The sequence below is a fragment of the Lemur catta genome, chromosome 8 (assembly GCF_020740605.2).
Source record: "Lemur catta isolate mLemCat1 chromosome 8, mLemCat1.pri, whole genome shotgun sequence".
Lineage (NCBI taxonomy): Eukaryota > Metazoa > Chordata > Mammalia > Primates > Lemuridae > Lemur > Lemur catta.
Genome location: NC_059135.1, coordinates 819,146 through 841,841, shown reverse-complemented (window position 1 = coordinate 841,841; position 22,696 = coordinate 819,146). Strand labels below are relative to the sequence as shown.

Here is a 22,696-nt window from a genome sequence, read left to right as displayed (position 1 = left end):
CCAACGCCAGCAGCCACCAACACCAAGCAAGACTGTTTACCAGTGAAGAGATTACAACTGGCTGAAGGCTCAGATGATTGTTAGCATTTTTTGCTAAAGTATTTTTCAATTAAGATACATATATTGTATTTCTTTAGACAAAATGCTACTGCACGTTTAATAGACCCCAGTATAGTGTAGCCATAACTTTTATATGCAGAGCAAAACAAAAAATATTTGGTTTATTCACTTTAATGTAGTGGTATGGCAAACCCACAATATCTGAGATATGCCTGTATACGTATTGCAGCATTTCTGTAGAATCAAAAAACTAAACATGTGTGGCTTCTAACAGTAGGGGACTGGGTAAACAAATGATGTCAGAGCACTAAGTGTCATAACTGACCTCCAAAAGTGACCCGCAGAACGACCAAACCCCCACCCCCACAGTAACCAGCGATGCCATGGGCAGACTGAGCACCAGCACCCACGACTGATGCTATATGCTCAGTAAGACTCAGCTTGACTTGCTCTCAAACTTGCTTATGCCAGTTTTGCTTGTTAATGTAACTACATTTAAGAATAACACAAAATAATGAAACATGAGTAAAGAGAAATGTTTCTATGAATATTAAGTTTGCCACATGGAAATTCCCAAGAAAATTAGGTGCTTTAAAAAAAATTATGTCAATTATGGGGGAAAAAAATCTTAAAAATATCAAATAATCCTACATTCTAATTGCTTTATAAGTTTCTTAAATTCTTGATCCACTTAAAAGAAACATGCTGAAAATCTTTGAAGTATTACGCATTTGACTTATGTTAAGAAGAGAACACGTAGAATTTAATCAGCAGACCCACCTCAAATAGGAGGTCTTAACCCTGTATCAATGGATCAGTGAATGAACAAACCCCTGTGCCTCAACACAGGTCAGTCAAGAGAGCTTCAGCCATGGACTGAGTGTCGCCAAACAAGGAAGGGGCAGCTCTGTGTTGTGCTGGTATGTGACCAGCGGTGCTGAAGGAAGAGGGATACATGTTTGTATGTGCACAAGATCTCTCTAGAAGGACGCTAGAATGTCACTGAGAATAGCAAGAGGAGGACGGGGGCCCAGAACCCAAACAATACCAACAAGAACTGCTCGAGGGGCAGATGGTAACCCTAAAAGACAGCCATACAGCTGGGGTGGTGGCTCACGCCTGTAACGCCAGCACTTTGGGAGGCCAAGGTAAGAGGATCACTTGAGGCCAGGAGTTCTAGACCAGTCTGGGCAACACAGTTGAGACCCCGTCTCTACAAAAATGTAAGAAGAATTAGCCGGGTCTGGTAGCACGTGCCTGTAGCTCCAGCTACTTGGGAGACTGAGGCAGGAGGATCGCTTGAGCCTAGGAGGTCAAGGCTGCAGTGAGCTATGAGCACACCACTGCACTCCAGCCTGGGTGACAGAGTGAGACCCAGTCCCTTAAAAAAAAAAAAAAGAAAGAAAAAGAAAAAGACAGCAATTCTACTGTTAAACTGTGGAATGTGAAGTTGGGAGGGGAACACATGAAAAACCAGCACGTTCGCAGACCACCTACCTCCTAACAGTGTGTTTACCAGGAGCTGAGTGCTCATGAGAGCTCTGTGCCAGAGGGGAGGGCACTGTGTTATGCGTCACTCTTCACTTTTTCGATAAAGATATTTTCATCTGGCTGGGGGGAGAGAGGTGCTTAAGTAGCATCGGCTACTGCAAAGCAGTGAAAAGCAGAGTCACAAAAATTATTTTCTTTGATGTTTTATTGAAGCGTATTATCAGCAGAAGTCTGAGGTAAGACTTTTTAGTTGTTAATTTCTTTGGGAGGGACTGGTGATTACTAAAAGGATGAGACTTTATATTAACCCATTAAAACCTTTGGGAACGGGAGAAAGGCAGGTAAGAGCTATCTGAAAGCATGGGAAGGGCAGTGCCGGGGCGGTTCCGTCCAGGCACCAGTGCACAACCAAGAGCAGCTGGGAGCAATCTGTCAAGACGCCTTTCACCTGCACGTGAACAACAGGGTGCCTGAGAGTGGGCACGCGCCCCTGGATGTGCCTCCTGGGGAGAAATGGCAGAGCCTGTTCCCCACTGTGCAGCTTCCTCCACTGGGGGGCTAATCAGCTGACAGGACTCCTGAGGGTCTCCTCCACCTCAAAACTCTTTGATGGGCTCATTAAAGAAACTAACCAATGCTTCCAGGTGAAAGTGCATCCGTGTGACCCTTGGGTTACCAATGTCTACGAATGCCATGGTAACACGAGCCCGCCACCTTGCGCCGTCAGGTGTTTGGCAGCGGCTGGTGTACACACGTCCTCCCCACGGGCTTGGGGCCCCACCGCAGGTCCCTGCCCCAACCGTGATGGTGCCTCTGGGAAGAGGACAGCAAGGGCAAGAAGGGAATGGAGTGGCTGTAGGGGAGGGCTTTCCTCCTCAGTCCTATAATTTAAAAAGTACTTTTAATTTCCCTACTATAAATCCAATTAAACTTCAAGAAACAAAATAATTTGAAATTTGACCAAGGGCAACAATTTAAACTTGAGAAGATTTTTTTTCTTCTTGCAATTTACACATAAAAGTTTCATGAGCTAGAATTAACTTAGCTCATGTTTATAAAAAAACTTTCTTATGAATACAAAGCTAGCTACAGCCATGGGTGGAAATACTTAAGAATTTGAAAGATTAATCTTGGGACCAGTCTTTATCCAAATAGGAATGTAACGCTTTTCTGCAAAGGAGGAAAAAACATCAAAAAAGCCAAGTCTTGAGGTTCTCCTCCAGGGTGTAGAGCACGGGCACTCAAAGGTACCCACTTATCTGTTTGGTGACACTGAGCACGCCACCCTCGTCACTTGGCCTCATTCGTCAGATGAGGTGGGACTGCACTGCATCTTCCAACACTGTCCTCCTTGAGTCTACTAGTAAGAGAGTAAAGCTCACTTTCGGATTTAAAGACTTGGCGGAAATTCTTCACAACACAGCTGTCTCTGCAAAGAGCTACTTCAACATTAAACTGCACTAATCCAAGGAAAATATCCAGACCAGAGCAGAGGTATTTCCTCCACCCGGAGTCAGACAACTGAGGTGCTGGACTCAGACTAGGACACAACCGTGGGAGAGAAAAACTGACATACATCTGGGCAGCAAGAGCTTAGGTGTTCCATCTGTCAAGAGAACAAACTGTGCAGAGCAAGAACAAACTATTCACCACACTGAGGAGGGAGGGAGAAAAAAGGGGGCCATGGCAGAGGCGGGCGGTGCAGAGTGAAGACCAGCCGAGAGGGGACAGGATCGAGCGGCTGGGTCCAGAGCTGGGGGTGCCCCCTCTAGAGCAAACGTCGACCACACACCGAGCATCCAATAGGGATGAGCGTGGTGGCAGGAACACAAGCATTAGACAGCGGTAACCCTAACTACTGTGTGAAGAATGGATTTTAGACGGGCAAGAGCAGGGACAGTGAGAATCAAAAGCTAAAAAAATCTGGAAACAAACACAACTTTAATAAGCAGACAGGCTGAATAAACCATGCTACATCCAAACAGCAAGGCAGTGAACAGCACAAGACACAGGAGGAAGCCCTCCACACGCTGCCACGCAGAGTCTTTAGGGTCCACGTGGTTAATGAGAAGATCCGTGGGAGAGAGCAGGTACGGGGGGGGGGGGCTGCCTTTCTGTAAGAAAGAGTTGGAAATACAAACACACATATATGATGGTTTGTATTTTCAAAATGGAACAACAGGAGACAGTGGGGGAAGGAAAAGATGGAGGACGAAACCTAAGCTCATCTGAATACGATTCATGGCTTTCCTTTTCAAAGCATATAGGTCAGAAAAGAACTACAAAAATAAATTTAAAAATACGTCTTGCTTCTTAATACTGGTTGCAAGAGGGGGTTCAGTTAGTGAAAATTCATTGAGCCACATACACTAAGGATTTGCATAGTTCTCTGAATATTTATTATGTCAATAAAAAGTTTACTAAAAAAAAGGAAAGAAACGAATCTAACAATGTCACATTGGTGGCATAATCAGAGAATACTTTAAAATACAATAATTAGACAGTATATTCCAAGTGGGATATAGCCTAATAATGTTATTAGCACTGTTACTCTAAAAATATTATGTTATAGGATAAAGAGAGTAGGTAATTAAGTTAATGTCATTAGGAAGCACAATTTTTAGCATAAGAAAAACATACTCATTGGAGTAGAAACCCTGTATGGAATTTATCATTTGAATTCAAAAAATCTAAACTCATGTCTCTTTTTTCTCCCCCTCCAAAAAAAAAAAAAGAAAAAAAAAGGCACTTCCAGGGACCGTTTGCCATGGAAAGTGATGCAGTGACAGGCAGACCGTGGTGTCCACACACCACTCCTGCCGCAAGGACTGGGCTCCTTGGGAACGCGGCTGAGCAAGTCTGCCAACATGATGGGATGGGACGTCCTGCTGGGAGACAGCTCGGAGCTGCACAGAGGAAGAGCACAGGAGCCAACTTGGGTGAAGTAACACGGGCACCAAAAATGGCGCCAATGGGTTGAAACACAATTATTAATATATAAATATTCACAAGTTTATGATGCTAGGGGGGAAAGCTACAAAAATGTATTTTGCCCTTGGAAGCTGCTAGTCCCAAAGCATTCTAAACACTGACAAAGAAATCATTCATTTCTCCTGTCTTCCCAGTAGGAACTGCATTTCAGGGCAACCAAAACTGACAAGAGAAACCTTCTTTAAAATAAAAATGCCAACTAATAAATGTAGAAACAGAATTAGAAAAATCTCCACTTTGTAACTGCCAGTTGTAGGCTGAACAATGGCCCCCAAAGATATTCAAATCCTAGTTTCTGGACTTGGGCACGTTAAATTAAGAATTTTGAGGTGTGGAGATTATCTTGGATTATATGGGTGGGACCTAACTATAATCACACATGTCCTTTAGAAGGGGCCACCAACCAAAATGTGGCCTCTGTAAGCTGGACAGAGGCAGACACTCCCCTCCAGCCTCCAGGAACCGGTCCTGCTGACGCCAGACTCCCGCCCAGTGTCACTGATCTCAGCCACACTGTGGCAATTTGTCACAGCAGCGACAGGAAACTAATACACCAGTGGAAGAACAGATACAAGCAAAGTGGCTGTTAAACCCAGTAGATAACTGGCTCAGAAAGAACTTTAAACGGAATGGAACCAGACTGTCCACACTGCACCCACCGATCAACCCGACCACCAGACCTCAGGCCTCCTGGTGCAGCCCAGCATGAACACGGTGCTGCCCATGCAATGTTCTTGACACCCTCCCCCAAACCGCCCCGGCCAAAAAATAAACACAGAAATCTGATTAATTAATCATCCAGACCTAGCTGCCAGTTGACAGGAAATGTGAGGATTAGAGAAACACATTAAATAGAGCCACAAACAACATAATCGACCAAACCCAGCAGTGGGACATTCTACAGCACGAACTGCCCCATCACCTTCACAAATACACAGCATTAAAAACAAAACCAAAAGAGGAAAAGGACTGTTACAGATTTTCTGATACTTAAGAGGCTAAAACTAAATGCAATGTGGAGACCTTCTTTGTATTTTGATTCAAACAAAGTGTAAAAATAATTTTTATGACATTTGGAGAAAACTGAACACACAACAGATGTTCAGTGATATTAACAAAGTATAGTTGATTTTGTTAGGTATGATAACGGTACTGTGGTTGTAATTTTTTAAAGCCCACATCTAAAAGTGCATGATAAAGTAATTAGAGGTGACATAAAGTCTGACATTTGCTTTAAAATACTCAAATGAAAAATAAAAATATGAGGGGTGAGCAGAAATAGGTAAAACAAAAATGGTAAAATGCTGACAACTGTTAAAGCTATGTGACAGGTATATAAGATATCATTATTCTCTTCTATTTTGTGGTAGGTTTCAAAATCTTCCTAACAAAAAGCTTTAAAAAAGAAAAAGAGCAAAGAGCACTACTTATCAACGTCTACAGGGATGCTGCCAAAGCTGCACTCAGAGGGTGAATCAAACTTGTAAATTTTATTATAAGGAAGAAGGAAGATAAATGAACTAAGCATTCAAGTCAAGATGGAAAGAGAAAACCAAAGAAAGTACAAAAACCAATAAACAAAAGAAGAATTGGAGAAATGAAAAATAAAAACAAAAAACCCAGCTACCTTGGGTCAATCAAAATCAAAATCACTTTCTCTGAAAATAGCAATTAAAGACCAATTAACTCTCTTGTCTATTGTAAGGGAAAACTCCAGGGCCAAGTTACAAAATTTTTATTTCTTAAAATACCTTGTGAGTCACTTTAAAATATTAAATCATATATTGTGATATTTTACATGAATTTTAAGTATACTTCATATATCTCCACATCTTTGAAAGGTACTTAATTGTTATATCAATAGTACAGGATTTCTTTCCCAATTAACCATACTGTTTATGGAACTGTAGATATGGATTTGATTTTACTGCCTTTACTCTTCATAAATAAAACTTTACAGAGATTTCAGAAGAAAAAAAAGGACACACATACACACACACACACACACACACACAAGATCACAATGATACAGTATTATCTTTGCCTGGTTTTGAAATAAGAAGTGTTACAAATGGTAGCAATTACTTCTTCCCATAGCTCCCAAGGAAATTAGAGCTTCTTTGTCCCATGAGGAACCCACACGATATTTTTGTATCTCACTGACATCAATTGGGTTCTGAGCCCATTAAGGGACCAATAACTACAGTCAAGGGGCCAGGGGGATGTGCCATGTGCTATCAGCCACAGCCACCAGGGTCCACCGCGCAGCTGAGCCACCCTGCCCAGAGCACCTGGCTTGTGCACAGTAGAAAGGCTGGTTCCTCATGGAGAACCAGGGCACCACTTTGCTCCCCAAACAACCAGTGGACGCTGCACAGAAGAGATGATCAATTACAAATCATTTTACAAACACGTAAAATTTTAAACAAAACACTAGCCCAATAAATCTATCACTAAATTTAGAGAACAAGACACCATGACTAACTAGGGTCTGTTCTAGGGATTCAGTAATGATTTAATATTAGGAAATGTGTACTCACAGCTCAAAGGAGGACAAATAAACATATATACATAACTGACAGATGACCATTTCAAAGATGCCCAAAAGACTAATGAGATTCAGCATCTATTCCTTGCTTCCTATAGAATTTAATTAACATCAGCAAATGGCCATATGAACAATATTTCTCAGAAGTAACATATTTACTGAAAAGCTGAAATTATCATATTAAAAGCTAAAATTACCAATATTAAAATTAAAATTAAAGCTAAAATTATCATACGTCATTTTCCTGAAAAGCTACAATTATCATGTAACTAAATTATAAAGATGTTACTACTGTCAAAGACTGCCAAACATGCAGTCTAAGGAGACATAATTCAGCAAGGAGACAAACACCACTGTTTGCAGATAGTCTTCTAAAAGCCCCTCTATTAACATGAAGCCTAGTGACACTGAAGGAGAGTTCAGTAAGTGGGCAAAACAGGGATTTCACATACATGCGTGAGAAGCATGACTCATGGAGAGGACACCAAATCTCAGCCAGGAGACTAGTCACAAAAGGTGTTTGTTCCCCTCCAGGTTCAGCAACATCCTAATGAAATCCCAAAAAACATCTGCAACAGGCTGAATAATGGCCACCCAAAGATACCAAGTCCCAATCCCTGAAACTTGAAAATGTTACTTTATTTCAAAAAAGGATCTTTTCAGATGTGATTAAGTGAAAGGCAGTGAGATGCAGGAGATGACCCTGGATTACCTGGGTCACACAAGTCCCTACAACAGAGAGGCAAAGAGCAGTAACAGACACACAGGGACAAAGCCACATGAGGATGGGGGCAGAGGTGGGTGAGATGTGGTTACAATCCAGGGAACGTGGGGATTGGCACTGGAAGACGGTAGCAAACAGTGGCCCTGCCAGACCGTGGATTTCCAACCTGCAGAGCTGTGGGAGCGTAAATCTATGCTGTTGTGAGCTACCAAGTTTGTGCGAGGAAACTAATGCAATATACCAGTAGGATTTTTTTTAATTGTGAAAGGATTCTTGAATTCACCTAAAAATAAAACCAGCCTAAGAAATAGAAATTTTGCAAAAAAAAAAAAAAAAAAAAAAAAAGATTGGGATTCACCTACAATTAGCAAAGCATACTACAAAGCAATGGTAATTAGTACTTGGTGTTACTGTCTAAGAAAGAGGCAACTGATGAACGAAACAAACTCGTTACAGTATCTATGAGTTCATCATTTGATACAATTGCCATTTCAAACCAGCAAGGAAGGATGCCACTAAAGGAATTAGGCCAATTTGCTATCTACTTTGAAAAAAATATAAAGTTTGATCCCTACCTCACAACATACTCCAAAATAAATTTCAACTGAATTAGAGATTTGGATGTAAACAATCAAGCCTTGATGAGCTAGAAGATTAAGGAGCAAAACCTGTGACTTGGGGTGCAAAAATCCTACAATAATACACACTGCAGAAACCATTAACAAAGATACTGATTCATTTGACCCTATCAGAGTGTAAGAATTTCATATAGCAAAGATAGCTAATATAGAAGTCAGGATTCAGTTTTCCTATTTGGAAACCATCTGAATAGTTAGGATATATGAACACACAGTCATAGAAAATTAATATGAACTGCTCATAAACACACCAATACATGTTCACTCTCATGCATCCCTTACTGCATGAAATCAGCAAAGATGAAGAAAAGTGATCACGCAGTTTTTATGATGGTAAGGGAAAAAGACTATGCAACAGTGAAGGATGCATAAAATTAGAAGGCAATTCAAAAACACATAACAAAAAATAGAAACATAATACACAATCTAATTCAACAATCACACTTCAAAAAAGCTACTCTCCAGACATGCCTGCAGAAGAACTCAGAAGCAGCGGCTGACAGCAGCACTGTCACAGGCAAAGCGTGCATCAGTAAGGAGGTGGTGACTACCCGGTGGGACATCAACACCATACAGTGTGACTGTGCTGTCACCAACCACAATGCAACAGCTCATGGAACACTCTGGAAAGGGTACAGACTACTATGGATTAAGTGAAAATTATCAAGTTGCAAAAAGACAGTATACAGGACTTATTTTTAAAAACTGGCAACATGGACTTCCCTGTGGAGAGTGTCCATATCCGCAGCTGGGGTATCAGAGCCCAGGTGGAGTAAGGAAGATGCTCATGGGAGGATGGGGGGCAGGGGGAGTAGTGAGGATGTCAGAGGCCAAGCAAGATGGATGGGGAGAGCACAGGGCAAGTTGCACAGAAGGGGCAGCAACAGGAGACTGGTTATGTACAGGGGGACTAATCAAGGAAGTAAACATATTAGGGACACTGCGATCCAGGAACATCACTATTGGAAGAACACTGCCCAGTTGGAAAGGGAGAGACTGGAATGAACCCTGTGGTGTTGTGTTTTTCAACACAGAGATATAAAGTAAAGCAGACAGTGTGTTAAAAATACGTGTGCAAGTACATCTGTCTGCGTTATGTGTAAATATCTTCACACGTGTACACAAGCACACACACATCCTGCAGCCCTGCTCACTCAAAGGGCCTGGGCACAGCACACTCCAACAACCACCTCCCTGGTGCCCAGACCCTGCTGCTCTGAGCACCATCAGCACACGGAGGGGAACCAGGCTCCTTGCAGAAAAGGCAGCACCCAGGTCTGGGGCAGGGAAAGCACAGGAAGAGCCCAGAATGTCCTGCGGTACCAGAAAGCAAGGACAAGAATGATGGGGACATGCCGGAAGGACATGAGAGGGGGAAACGGCACAGGAGCTGGTGTGAAGGGCTCCCACAGGCCAAGTCTGGGACAACATGAGAACCAAAATAATATAATGACAATAAGGTGATTATTCTGCTAAATTACATGGGAAACCAGGAGCCAATATTGATATAAATAAGTGGACTGAAAGTCTGACAGTCGGGGTTTGACTCAGTCTCGAACGCAGCTCCCCAGAATATACTCAGTCTCGAACGCAGCTCCCCAGAATATACTTAAGTACAAAGACCTCCCAGAGGTCGCCGGGAAGGCACTGCCTTACTCAAGTGACTAAAGTAACCATCACTGGCAGTGGGACACGGCAACCTGTGCCATCTGACAGGACGCATAAGAACCCAACACCCCTCCACTCTATTCCAGCCAGAGCAAAACCTAAATCTAAGCACAAGGCAATGCCAGGCACGCCCACGCCAAGGGGCACTGTGCAAAATAACTGCCTGTAATCACTGCAAGTGTCTAGGTCAGGAAAGTCAGTGAGGCAAAGGAGCCACTCCAGTTTGAAGGAGACCAAAGAGACCCAACAGTGAACTGTTAACTGTGATTCTGAAATGGATCCTTCGAGGAGGCAGCAACGCACTGACGGTGACCTTCCGACTGGGATGTGGCGTTGTGCTCGAGGAGGAGCGTGTCTTGTCTGTGGCAAACACCAGAACAGCCAAGGCGGGAGGTCTCACAGTCCCAATACTCTCAGGCAGTGCAGAAAGTGCTGCACCTTACTCGCAACTCCTCTGTGAGTTCAAGGCAGTTATAAAAAAATCAATGGTGGATACATGCTACTTTTGTGATTAGAAAAACGAAACACTTTGACTTGGAAATAAACACCTTAATGTGGGAAAGGAGTGGCAAACAGCATTGACCATTCAAATTCAAAGTCAAAACTCAAATTTTGATTATGTTTAATCATGTGTTCAACTACTAAGATCAATACACATTTCACCCCCATTTTAAGTAGCATAGCATAAAGCTACTGTTATACTAAAGATATTTTTATGATACTGAAGTCTATCACTCAATCATGTCTTCAAAGTTCATGAAAGCAGATTTTTGAACCATCAGAAAATGTCCAGGAAGCTACTGACAGGGCAGCCTAGACGTGCACAGCAGCACGGGGAGCCCCCCTGCCCACGCTGACCCCCCCAGCAGGAGGCAGGAGTCCTGCTGGAGTCCTGGGTGCTGCACGAGAAGCTCCAGAGGGCAAAGGCACAGGATATCGGCTCCATATCGCAGCCACTCGAACTGCAGAGCCCTCATCACAGCCTGCCCTAAAAGACCAGCAAGAGGCAAAACTCAGACACGCAGATGGAGCAGCCCACGACACACGCGAGGGCAGCACCGTTTAGGCAGGCTGAGAGGGGAATGCCCACATCCATCAGCAGTGACAGCTTGAGAGAGGAAAACACACGGGCACACACATGCACACTTCCCTAACGCTCCAGAACTGGGGGAACTAAACAGTAGGACAAGCAAAAGTACATACGGAAATGAAAATATTCTCAGGAGAAAAGACCCTGACATCACCACTCCCATCTCTGAAATGCCAGGTTCTCCTTAAAGATTCAGCCCCAAAAGTAACAGCAAAGCCTGAAACCCCAAGGTCTTCACTTGGAGGAAAGCGAGGGCTGGAGGTTCACACAAGTGCTCCTGCATGGGCCTGTGCTCGGTCTCTCTCCGGCTCAGCAGCACCCTGGGCAGTGAAGGAGACCCTCAGCCCCGGCTAACCAAGTACGAGAAGGTGACACCAGCCACGACAGAGTGCACACACTGCACATGTTGCTCCGAAAGCAAAAGCATCTTTCACAAGGTCAAAGGAAAACCAAACCACAATTTAAAAAATTAACTGTTGACTCTCCCCTAGTAAGACAGCCTTTTTGTCTGTGTTTGCCCAAACTTTCAGAAAAGAACTGCACTTACCAATCTCAAAGGGACATGATGGTGATCATCTTGGACACCTGTGTCAACTAAGAAGCAGCATGACAGGGCCCCCTGGCTGTGGCTGGCTCTCATCGGGACGCCCCGGAGACTGCAGAGCTGAGGCCATTCGGGCCTCAAAGGCACCTCAGAGCTTTGGTCTCAGGGGCTGGTGAGTCGCTCCAGGCAGGAGCAAATGTATCAAAATAGAAGCCTCATTTCAGAAGAAAAAAATTGTAGTCTTCAAATTGATCTCTCACACACACCAATTTAAGCCAATGCTAAAGACCACCTAATTTTGTACTTATCAGAAAAGGTCAAAAAAATAAACATAATTCAGTAATATCATTTGAAACACTTATAAGTGAGCTAAGTCTTAATAAAATTAGAAAGCATATCATGTAAGAGCAACATATACATGCTGCAAAATAAAACACATGAGGATAACTCAGTACACTGGACTTCACGGCCACCGTCCCACAAGGCTGGGAGGACAGCACGCATCTGCCGTCACAGGGCAGCACACAGCACGCATCTGCCGTCACGGGGCAGCACACAGTACGCATCTGCCGTCACGGGGCAGCACACATGCACGCATCTGCAGGCACCCGGGCAAAGGCACACAGCACGCATCTGCAGGCACCCGGGCAAAGGCACACAGGGGTCAGCACACGCACTCGAACACAGAGGACACAAAATCAAGGAAAAACAAGTTTAAAAGTTCTACTCACACGCACGTCAGGGTCTTCTATTTATAAGCTACAAGACACCATCAAGTAACAAGGTCCCTAACTGTCAACTAGTCACAGAAGACAGGCAGAAAGATCACACAGGGCCATTCTTTCCTTTTTTTTTTTTTTTTTTTAATTTTTAAAGGAAAAGTTCCCTATTCTAGATAACAAGGAGTCAGAAATCACAAATTTTACACTGAAAACAGGGAGCCTTGAGGGGAAGAACCACTTCTCAGCAAGACACTCACCTCAACGTCAAAGTCAAAAATGGGAAGAGTGCCAAACAACCCCCTTTCAAAAATTATTTCTCCAAACACTATACTTGTTGCTTTCTCTTTTCCTCCTTAGCTCTGTTTGTTCCACAGGTCTAGTCCTTTCGGGATAAGAGCCTTTTCCTCCACTCGCCCCATTTCCCCTGGGGCTGTCTGTCGTGGCAACCTCTCCAGAAGTGCAGCTCTCTCCAGAGCCTCCACCTGTAAGTCTGATCAGCAGGAGGCAGTTGCTATGCAGGGAGTCGCCAGCAGGGTACCCACGGGAAGACTGCTCTCCCTCCCCCGCGAACACACACGCCCAGAGGTCTGAAGGAGACCACAGAGCAGGTGGGCCCAGCCACCTTGTCCTTGTGTGCCTGATCCTAGGTAAGAGAGTCTCTGCTGACAGTGCCCTGCCAATTCCCATTAACTCAACTGCAGCTGCCAGGCCAAGTGTGGGGCAGGCCTAACGCTGCAAAACCACCAAGTTCACGCCACAGAATTTCCCTAGAAAGGGATTTAGAACAGTTTCTGCAGATAATGATGCACACTGACCGCACCTGGTTGAAGTCATTCTCCCCTCGAGAAAGAAACCACAGGCAGCACCTGGTCCAGCCAAACTAGCTGTGACAGAAAAGTCAGCCTGCACTGTGTGCAGAGGCCAGTGTCATAGGTGAGAAGACAGTGTGTCCAAACCTCTGGACAAAGTTGTTCCCCTAAGCCACACACAGAGGCCACAAACCCAACAGTGGCCCAAGAACACAAGAACAACATGTACAGAACCAGCCTCCAGAAAGGAATTATTTCTACATGGAGCACGTCCCTTAGAGCCTAAAAACCTAGTCTGGATTCTGGTAGCGTGTTATTATTCACCAAAAAGTCAGTAAAGGACAAGAGTTCAGAACATTTTGAGCCATCAACACCATCCCCCTATCTGTTCATCTCCCGAAAACACGTACGGGGCACCTGCCACATCAGGCTACTCTGCTAAGCCCCGGGGTCCAAAACAAGTAAAAGCATCATCAGTGCAGCAATACCCTAGCAGTGGCTCATCCTGCAACCCAGACTGGGGGCGAAAGCAGCAAAACAAAGAGGGGAGCTACTCGAGGAGACTTGTGTATTCATCAGATGAGGTCAGGGAGGTGGCTGCAGGCTTTAGAGCCGGACTGCTGACAGGATGATGCAAACACCAACCCAGCATGAGTCCAGACTGGAAAACCGATCCCCCAAAGGCAGCTGTAGATGGACTTGGTCCCAGTGCTAACAGGCAGGTCACTGCGGAAATGGGCCCTAAATGCATGAATGGCTTTAGGACTGGGACTTCAATTTGTTCACTTCTTACTCAAAACCTGCTTATCAATGTGTATTTAATATTTGGTGAAAAATAAATGCTGACTGAGTCAATCAGAGATATTCAAAATTCTAGGGTCACTGCAAAGGCCTAGCTGGCCTCACTCCTGGACTAAAAAGAGTTGTGTGGACACGATACCACCTTTTTGATTCCGAGCTTTAGAGAAGCTCACAGATACTCAAACACTAGGTAAATCCACCAAGGCTGAATGTTTAAACGTGTTAACTTCTAAAAGCGAGGTCCAAGATAAAGAAAAAATAATTACAAACCTTGACTACTCTGGGCCTGCCTCCTTTCCTGCAGAAAGGAGTTGGTATCAATACCCACCTCATGTTACTTGTGAGGACTGAGCTTATGTGCAGAGAGTACTTAACCCAAACCTGGCACAGAGCAAACAAGAGTGTGGATCTTCTATCACTATTATCACCCATGTGGACGCCAGCCGGCCGGCAGCACAGCCCCAACTCAGCCACTCCTGCAAGAGGCTTCACCCACCAGGCTCTACTCTCCCCAACCAAAAAATGGGGCCTGTGACAGCTACACCCTAGAGCCCTTAAGGACTGACCCTCTAAAAGAGGGCTTTTCAACCTCAGCATTGCCGACATCGTGAATGAGAAAACTCCGTGCTGTGGGGGCTGCACTGCATACCGCAGGGTGCCGAGCGTCGCTGGCCTCAATTACTAGATGCCACGGCACCGTGAGCCACACAACCCAGAACACCCCCAGACACTGCCAGACATCTGCAAGTCCTCCCCGCTGAGAACCACTGCTGGAAATAACGGGCATGATGACTGGCATACAGGAAGCAACGAATAAAGTTTTAATAGGTGAGTCTTTTGTATCACTTGTGCATTCTTGAAATGGATCACAAAATCAGATGTTATATGAGTGACTGTCGGCTCCAAGTGTTATCCTTCCAAATTTGAAAGCTAAATTTCTGATAAACTGAGTTGACCAAGGGTTCTGGGCTATCAGAGCTGTTTAAAAACAAAACAAAAACATCAAAACCACTCAAAGGTTCGGCCTCTTTAACTTAAAAAAAAAAAAAAAAAAAAGAGCTAAAGTGATACAGACCAAGAAGCACCCAAAGTCACAAGGCTGATTACAAATAGGTCGAAACTGAAGCGCAGGTCTCCCAACCTGCGTCCAATCAAAAACTACCATCCTCACCTGGATAAACATCCCAAACCCTCCAGGAACATCTGAGACTATCAATATCAGGACATTGAAATAAAAGGCAAACCCGAGAGGGTATTACGAAAATGCTTATTTGGAAAAAAATTCATAGTGATTGCTCACTGCTGCCTGCTAACTTCTGGCTTCTGCATCAGTCTCTCTGCCACTCCTTGTCCCAGAAGAGGCCTGCTGCCACAGCACCGGGGCTTTCGGGATACAGCTAAGCCTCCTGAGAGGATCCTTCACCCGTGGCGGAGTCTAGAATGGGATGGGTGGGGGCTAAATTCATACTGGTGGTATTAATATGTTAATACCACAGCAAGCTTGCTGTAGTGATGGTCTACCAATGAATGAAATTTTCAGCTTCAAAATATTGTAAAATACACTTCAACAAAAAAAGTAAAAATTGGCAATCCCCCATGACTCTTCCCTAAGAAATATCTCCAAAAGTATGATTTTATCTTTGCCAGATCCTTTTTGTGCATATATTAATACATGGTTTAGATAAAAATAGGATCTCATTATATGCACTCTATCACCACTTGCTATACCTATTTCCATTTAAAAAGACATCATGGCCACCCTTCTAAGTTTTACATAAAATTTACTGCACGTTGAATGGAGTGAACATAATAAATCCTCCACTGATGAGTCCTTGAATTAACTGCTTTTTTAAAATTTTGCAATTATAAACAACGCTGAAAACAATATCCTCTGCTCACGTGGGCCACCTCCACAGGGCGAATTCCTAGGAACAGAGTTATATTACAGGGAATGTACCGATAGGTATTGTCAAGGTAACATTATCCTTCCAAAAACTTAACTATTTACACTCATAATGTCTGGTTACAGTGTACCCATCCTCCTCACCCCTGACAACAACTAGAATGGTCATGTTTGTTTCCTCCCAGTCTGACATGGGGGAAATATGACTTCAATGGCAATTCCCCGATCATCAGTGAGAAATGAAATCTGGTTTAGCTCGTGGCTGTCTGACTTTCTCGACTGTGAAGACTGAACTATTGACAACCTCTGTTCACCTTTCTATCAGAGTGTTTGAGCACATATATATATATATATATATATATATTTTTTTTTTTTTTTTTTTTGGGAGACAGAGTCTCACTCTGTCACCCCAGCTAGAGTGCAGTGGCATGATCACAGCTCCTGGGCTCAAAGGATCCTCCTGCCTCAGCCTCCTGAGCAGCTGGGACTACCGGTGAGCACCACCAATCCCAGCTAATTTTTCTATCTTTTTGTAGAGATGGAGTCTCACTCTTGCTCATGCTGGTCTTGAACTCCAGATCTCAGGCGATCCTTCCGCCTCAGCCTCCCAGAGTGCTAGGATTACAGGCATGAGCCACCGTGCCCGCCCTCAGCACAAATTTTTAAGACAAAGCAAAATCCACAGCTGGGCAATAGAACAGTAGGAATGAACAGAAAGAACTACGAATTTAAGTGAAACTCAAGTTGTAAGCTAAAGATAATTGCTAAAGGGCACCCTTGCAAAACTGATGAGAAAATACAATGAAAGAGGACATCTTTTGCCTCCATCATTGACACAGTAGACGACAATGTAGGCTGATGATCTAAGATACCTAAGCCCACCAAATTCTACTTTAGTCACACATATTAACTACCCCACTTTAAGGGAAGGGCTCTCCAGAAGGTAATTTTGGTTGCAGAAGAGTAACAAAGTACACACTAAGTTTTAGGGGGTGCACAGACTTCTGGGTAGAGGGTAGACTGAGGCTGGCAGGGTCAGGCAGGGCAGTGAGGCAGAAGGTGAAGGCACAAACTCGGGAGCCAACCACAAGGCCAGAACCCTGGCTCTGCTCGAACTCCAGTCTTGGCCTCAGTGGCCGCCTTCCCCAGTAGACGGGGAAAAAGGAAAACGCTTGGGTGGTCTGGCCCATGGTCACCTCACTGGTGATCTGTCCCATCGGGGCTCAGTCCCCTGCCACAACTATCCAAAGGCGGCACTGAGGGCCTGGAGAGCCGACTGCTAGGAGCCCCGCCTCCTCCTTGGCACCCCCCTCACTCTGCTCCACGCTGGTCTTCTAGAAGCTGGCACCCCATCCCTCCAACGTGCTAAACACACCCCTGCTCCACACTCTCGCACTGCCTGTTCATTACCTTCAGAATGCTCTTTCCCAGAGAGCTGTCCATGGCTTGCTCGCTCAGGGCAGGTCTGAACCAGCTGTCACTCCAAGGCCATAGCAAGGCCTCCCCAACTAGCCGTACAAGCACAACAGAACTGTTTTATTCCTCATTGTACCCCACCTCCCAGAACAATGTCTAGCATGTGGCAGTTGTCAAATTAATACATTTAGTTTCCTACCTTCCTAAAGCACCACTAAAATGATAGTAAATAATTATTTTTTAAAGACACAAACCACATAAACAAAGAACATGAATGGAGGTGAGAGGCCAGAAACTGGAAACAGACCCAAATGGGCCGAGTCCTACATCAGCGACAGGAAAGGCGAGCAGCACTCGGAACGGACTGGAGAAATGGGTTAGAAACAGAAATGGTGCAAAAGGTAAGCAGCAGGAAGACCTCCAGATTCACCCCACAACTCTGCACCGCCAAGCAGCTGTCCCTTGCCTGCCCTGGCCGAAGGCTGGAGTTTTTTCTATGGAAAGATAAGAGGAGTTATTACATCCATGGAACAAAAAATAGGAGGTCATAAAACAGGAATAGAGAGAACAAGAGAAAGCTGTTTGAAATAGAGAAAAACTCAAGAGTGGGGCCAGAAGAAGGGTACAAAGCTTCAGTTCAATAAGACAATACGGCACAGCTTGGTGAATGTACTAAATAAGGTATCGTACATTTCAAAACCATTAAGAAAGTAAATCTTAAATACACTTGTTCACCACAAAAAATAACTATTTGAGGTGATGGATGTGTTAATTAGCTTGATTTTACTATACCACACTGTTTTCACAAATCGTAACATCACCCCATAAATATGTACAACTATAATTTGCCAATTTGCAATAAAAAAAACCTTTGGAAAAAAAAAAGAAAATGGAAGACCTAAGAAAATTAAGAGGGCCAATCCACAACGTGCAACAGTAGAGGTCTAGAGAGAAAAAACGAATGGGAAGAAATCAAAGTAAAAAAATCAAGAAAAATGCCCAACATTGACGAAAACAAGTTTCCAAGAAAAGGGGACCAAAGAGTAGGCAGGACATTGGATGAAAATAGACTCCAAAGGTCTGTTCTGGCTGCTTTGAATTTCACAGAAAGACGAGCCCTCAAGCTTTCATTGAGGAAAACACAGTCACGTACAAATATTATGTATCAATAAATAAAAAGAAGAACCAGAAAGGCTTCAGCCTTCAGCATTGGAAGCTGGAAGGCAGAGGAGCAAAATGACACCCAAACTTTCACTCACGTGTGAGGGCAGAATAAAGCACGTGCAGACACACAGGTTCTCAAAACTTTATCTCCCACGCACTTTTTCTCAGGCAACTAGCAGTGAAGGGTATGCTCCATCACAACCATAGTAAAACCAGAAAGAGGAGGACATGGGTTCCAGAAAACTGTGGGCCCAACACAAGAGGGACTGGTGAGACCTGCAGGACTGCGGGCACAGTCCAGGCTGCACCGGGTCGGCTCTGTGGAAGAGACTTACTCAAGATGAAATGAAGAGTGCCAGATTTCATCAGAGGGAAGGGACTGAATTTCTTGACAAGAGATTTAGACAATTGGTACAGAATTTGGGGTTGAATTTTAGTGATAAATATATAGAAAACTAGGCAAACAGCAACGAAATAAAAACAAGACACGTATTAACCTCAGAGAAAACAAAAAGTTATCCAGAAAAGTAATCCTAGTACACCATTTAGCTCAGCTGTCAATGGCACTGTGTAGTCATAATATAAACAATAAATACTGAACTAACCAAATTACGGATATACCTACTTCAAGCAGCCATGCATATGCACAGAGATGGCAGTGGGTGAAAGAACCTTCCTATTGACTCTCAGCGTCCAGTGAAGAGAACACACGCAACAGGGTGCAGGGATACGCACAAGCAAGCCGTGCCAACGTGCTCTTCGGGGCTGGAAGTAAAGACCCAGGGAATCAACTGAGGCTAAAGCCGACCCTCTGCAGGGAAGAAACATGGCCAGGAAAGGACACCAGCACTTTTTCCTTACAAGCTTTTCTAGAATTAGACCCTTTAAATTACATGAAGTTCTAACCTTGATTTGAAATAAAATTAATTTTAATTTTAAAATTCATATGAATGCCAATAAAAAGCAGCAGGGAGAACATGCACGGCCAGTGCTTTGCTACCAAGTTAACAGCAAGCATCAGCGAGGTGACTCACACAGTGACACCATGCCCAGACATGTCTCAGAACACAGCACAAGTCTGGTGCACCTTTAAAGGTATTCGAGGAACTTCAGCATGCCTGCTAAGACTACAGCCTACCAGGAATTTCACTTCTAAAACGTCTCTGATTCTAGAAATACAAAAATTAAAAAAATAAAAATAGACAAGAAACCTTGCTTTAACCCAAAATAATGTTATCAATTTTTAAAATGTTACACACGTGACAAGAATTTCTTTTCATCATCTTCTTGTTTTCAAAATGCTAAATGTTGTGGTTTTTACAAGTTAAGGGAAAAGCATTCTGATGCATTACACTGGTTGGGGTTCTCTGGCTGCTTTTCTACTTTGTCAAAAGCCTTTAGATGCATCTTTGACTTTGTGCCACCATAACTTGGCAACTGAAAGCTCAGCTGTGTGCTATCCTTCCTCCAGAGCTTGATTATTGCTTAACAGAAAAGGGAAAAGCTTTCCTATGACCACTTGCCCGTGGGATGGATGCACACTGAAGGGCCAGGCCAAAGAGAAACAGCACTTGTTACTCCAAAAAGCACGCTCTCCACCCAAGCCCTTTCGGTAAATGGAGAATCTATCTGAGCCGTGAAACATCGCAAGTCATCCCAGTGGACACAGTGTATCATCTGAAATCCCATCCAAGTCCGAGCGTCTTAGGACTGACTGAAGGGCATGAAGCCTTTCACCGCACGGTCTCAGCTAAGCCCTCTGACATTCGCGATGTCAGCAATATACCAAATGCGCAGCAGTTGCCCATACATGCCACCAAATATAAATGTCATTCCTCCTCTTTCCTAGTCTTCCTGTCTAGAACATCCTATCCTGTCAACTCCACCTGGAACAACTCTTATTCACCTCTAAACCCCAGTTAAGTACCACATTCGTTTATTTGAGACAGAGTCCTGCTCTGTCACCTGAGCTAGAGTCAACTCCACCTGGAAAAACTCTTATTCACCTCTAACCCCCAGTTCAAGTACCACATTCTTTTTTTTTTGAGACAGAGTCCTGCTCTGTCACCTGGGCTAGAGTGCCATGGCCTCAGCAACCGTAACCTCCTGGGCTCAAGTGATCCTCCTGCCTCAGCCTCCTGAGTAGCTGGGACTACAGATACGCACCACCACATCCAGCTAATTTTTTCTATTTTTAGTAGAGATGAAGTCTCACTCTTGCTCAGGCTGGTCTTGAACTCCTGAGCTCAAGTGATCCTCCCGACTGGACCTCCCAAAGTGCTGGGATTACAGGCCTGAGCCACTGTGCCGGCCAAGGACCACATTCTTTATGAAGACTTTCCAGCAAATAATCACTGCCTCCCGTTTCCTATGCCCACACCTTGTATGTATTTGTTACTGCACTTACCATACCACAGAGTAATTACTCTTTCACAAGTGCATCTCCCACACTAGACCACAAGCTGCTTTACCTTTGCACCCACAGAACCCTTAACAGTACACAACAATTTCCAGTAAATAAGTTTTGAATTGAACTGCTGAAGAAGTGTGCCTGAAAGTCAGACAATTGGAAGACCAAGACAAGAAAGCCAAAGGAAAAATAATGATTCAAGAAGAAATTCTCCCGTAAGTCCTCTGAGAAGTCAGCTTGCCCACTGGAGAGGGCACTGGCCCGGGTATCCACCTCAGCAAGGAGGCACGGAGGGACAACTGCATCCTACAGGTGCTCTCCTTACATCACTGCACTTTCACCTGAGTGACATCAATTTGACCCAAGGTAAGATGAGGTAAGCCCTTAAACAGTGCTTAGCACATATTAGAACTAACAGTAGTAACAGGAAAGTTTAATCCTCATTGTGAATTACTTAACTGGCTTTCAAATGCTGTCCCTGAGACTAGAGAAAGTACACTCCATTTTCTCCAAGTCTAAAACTCTCAGTATAGGTTGACTGATGGGTGATGTCTCAGACACAGAGATACGGGAATTCAAATAATGGAAGCCATTCTTAACCAAATGCCTTTTCAACTACTTTAAAACACTGCTTCCGAGTATCTTAATATCAAATGCACTTAATGAGTGTAGCCTGGAGGTACTTACAGCATACAGCATTCGAAATGATCAAAATATAAACCAAAGCACTAGGTTTCATCCAATGTTTTAGTGTCCCAGGTTTGCTTCCACAAATGAACCTTAAGCTTACTATGTAGTGTGGCACTACCAGCAGCCTCATAAAAAAATCTTGTGATTTACGCAATCTTAATAAGGTTTTAAGAAAGTTGCCTGCTAAGAAAGTGACAGATTATCCCTAAGCAGACACCAAAAAAATGTGAAGTCATTGCCTGATGGCTTGGGGTAGCTCTGAATATAAAACTCGAAACTGAAGGGCAGAGCACCGTTGTTACTAAACATTACGACTCATCACATCCCTCCAGATGTTTCATTTGACCATAAACACCGTTTAATAAGCGAAACTCAAGCTGATTTCTCCTCTGGTTTTACATGGTATCCCAACACCATGTGAAGTCTGACCCCTCATTTCCCAAGTCCAATGGGAGTGGATACGCAGCAGCGAACCCGGAGCACCCAACACTGTGCTGGGGAGCTACCCACGAAAACGCCCTCGCAACATGTCATGGTGTCAGAACAGCTCAGGTTCCCAACACCATGCTGGTCACCCCTTTGGGACCCAAGAAGTGTTTCCTTTCAGCCGGGGTAATCTTGGAAAGCTTCCTGTACGAGGGGTATTTGCGCCGGGCCTGGACGTGAGTCTCGGACAGGGGCTGGGCTTCCAGGCCACGCGGGAGGGATAAAGGGGCGCCCCAGGCCGGGGCCGCGCGCACCCGTCCCGGGCCGGCCGCAGCCCCCTCCCGTCCCCGAGCCACGTCGCTGCGAGCCGGCCCGCGGAGCGCTCCCCAGGTCTCACCTCGGGACCCGCACCGGGAGGAAGCTAGGGGCCGCGCCGGCTCCGCCCTCCCCCGCGGGGCGGCGGGCCCCTAGCTCGCGCGCAGAAGGGCCACGTCCCCGGGCGGGACGCCCAACTCGATGGTCTGCGCAGGGGCCCGCGCCCCACGTGACCCGCGCGCAGCCAATCCTAGGTAGGTTCCGTACCATCGAGACGACGGCGGCC

At 44.7% G+C, this 22,696-nt stretch overlaps 1 protein-coding gene across 2 annotated transcripts in view; it reads right to left on the bottom strand.

The window, feature by feature from the left end:
- LOC123643943 (high density lipoprotein binding protein) overlaps positions 1–22,696 on the bottom strand; it is a 70,521-nt gene that overhangs the window by 47,299 nt on the left and 526 nt on the right. Inside the window, exon 1 of one of the 2 annotated variants that reach the window (XM_045559885.1) lies at positions 22,493–22,669. The exons of the other annotated variant lie outside the window; for it this stretch is intronic. The gene's annotated coding sequence lies outside the window, so the exon portion shown is untranslated. Of the gene's footprint in view, positions 1–22,492; positions 22,670–22,696 lie in introns of those variants that run through there. 2 annotated transcript variants of the gene reach the window in all.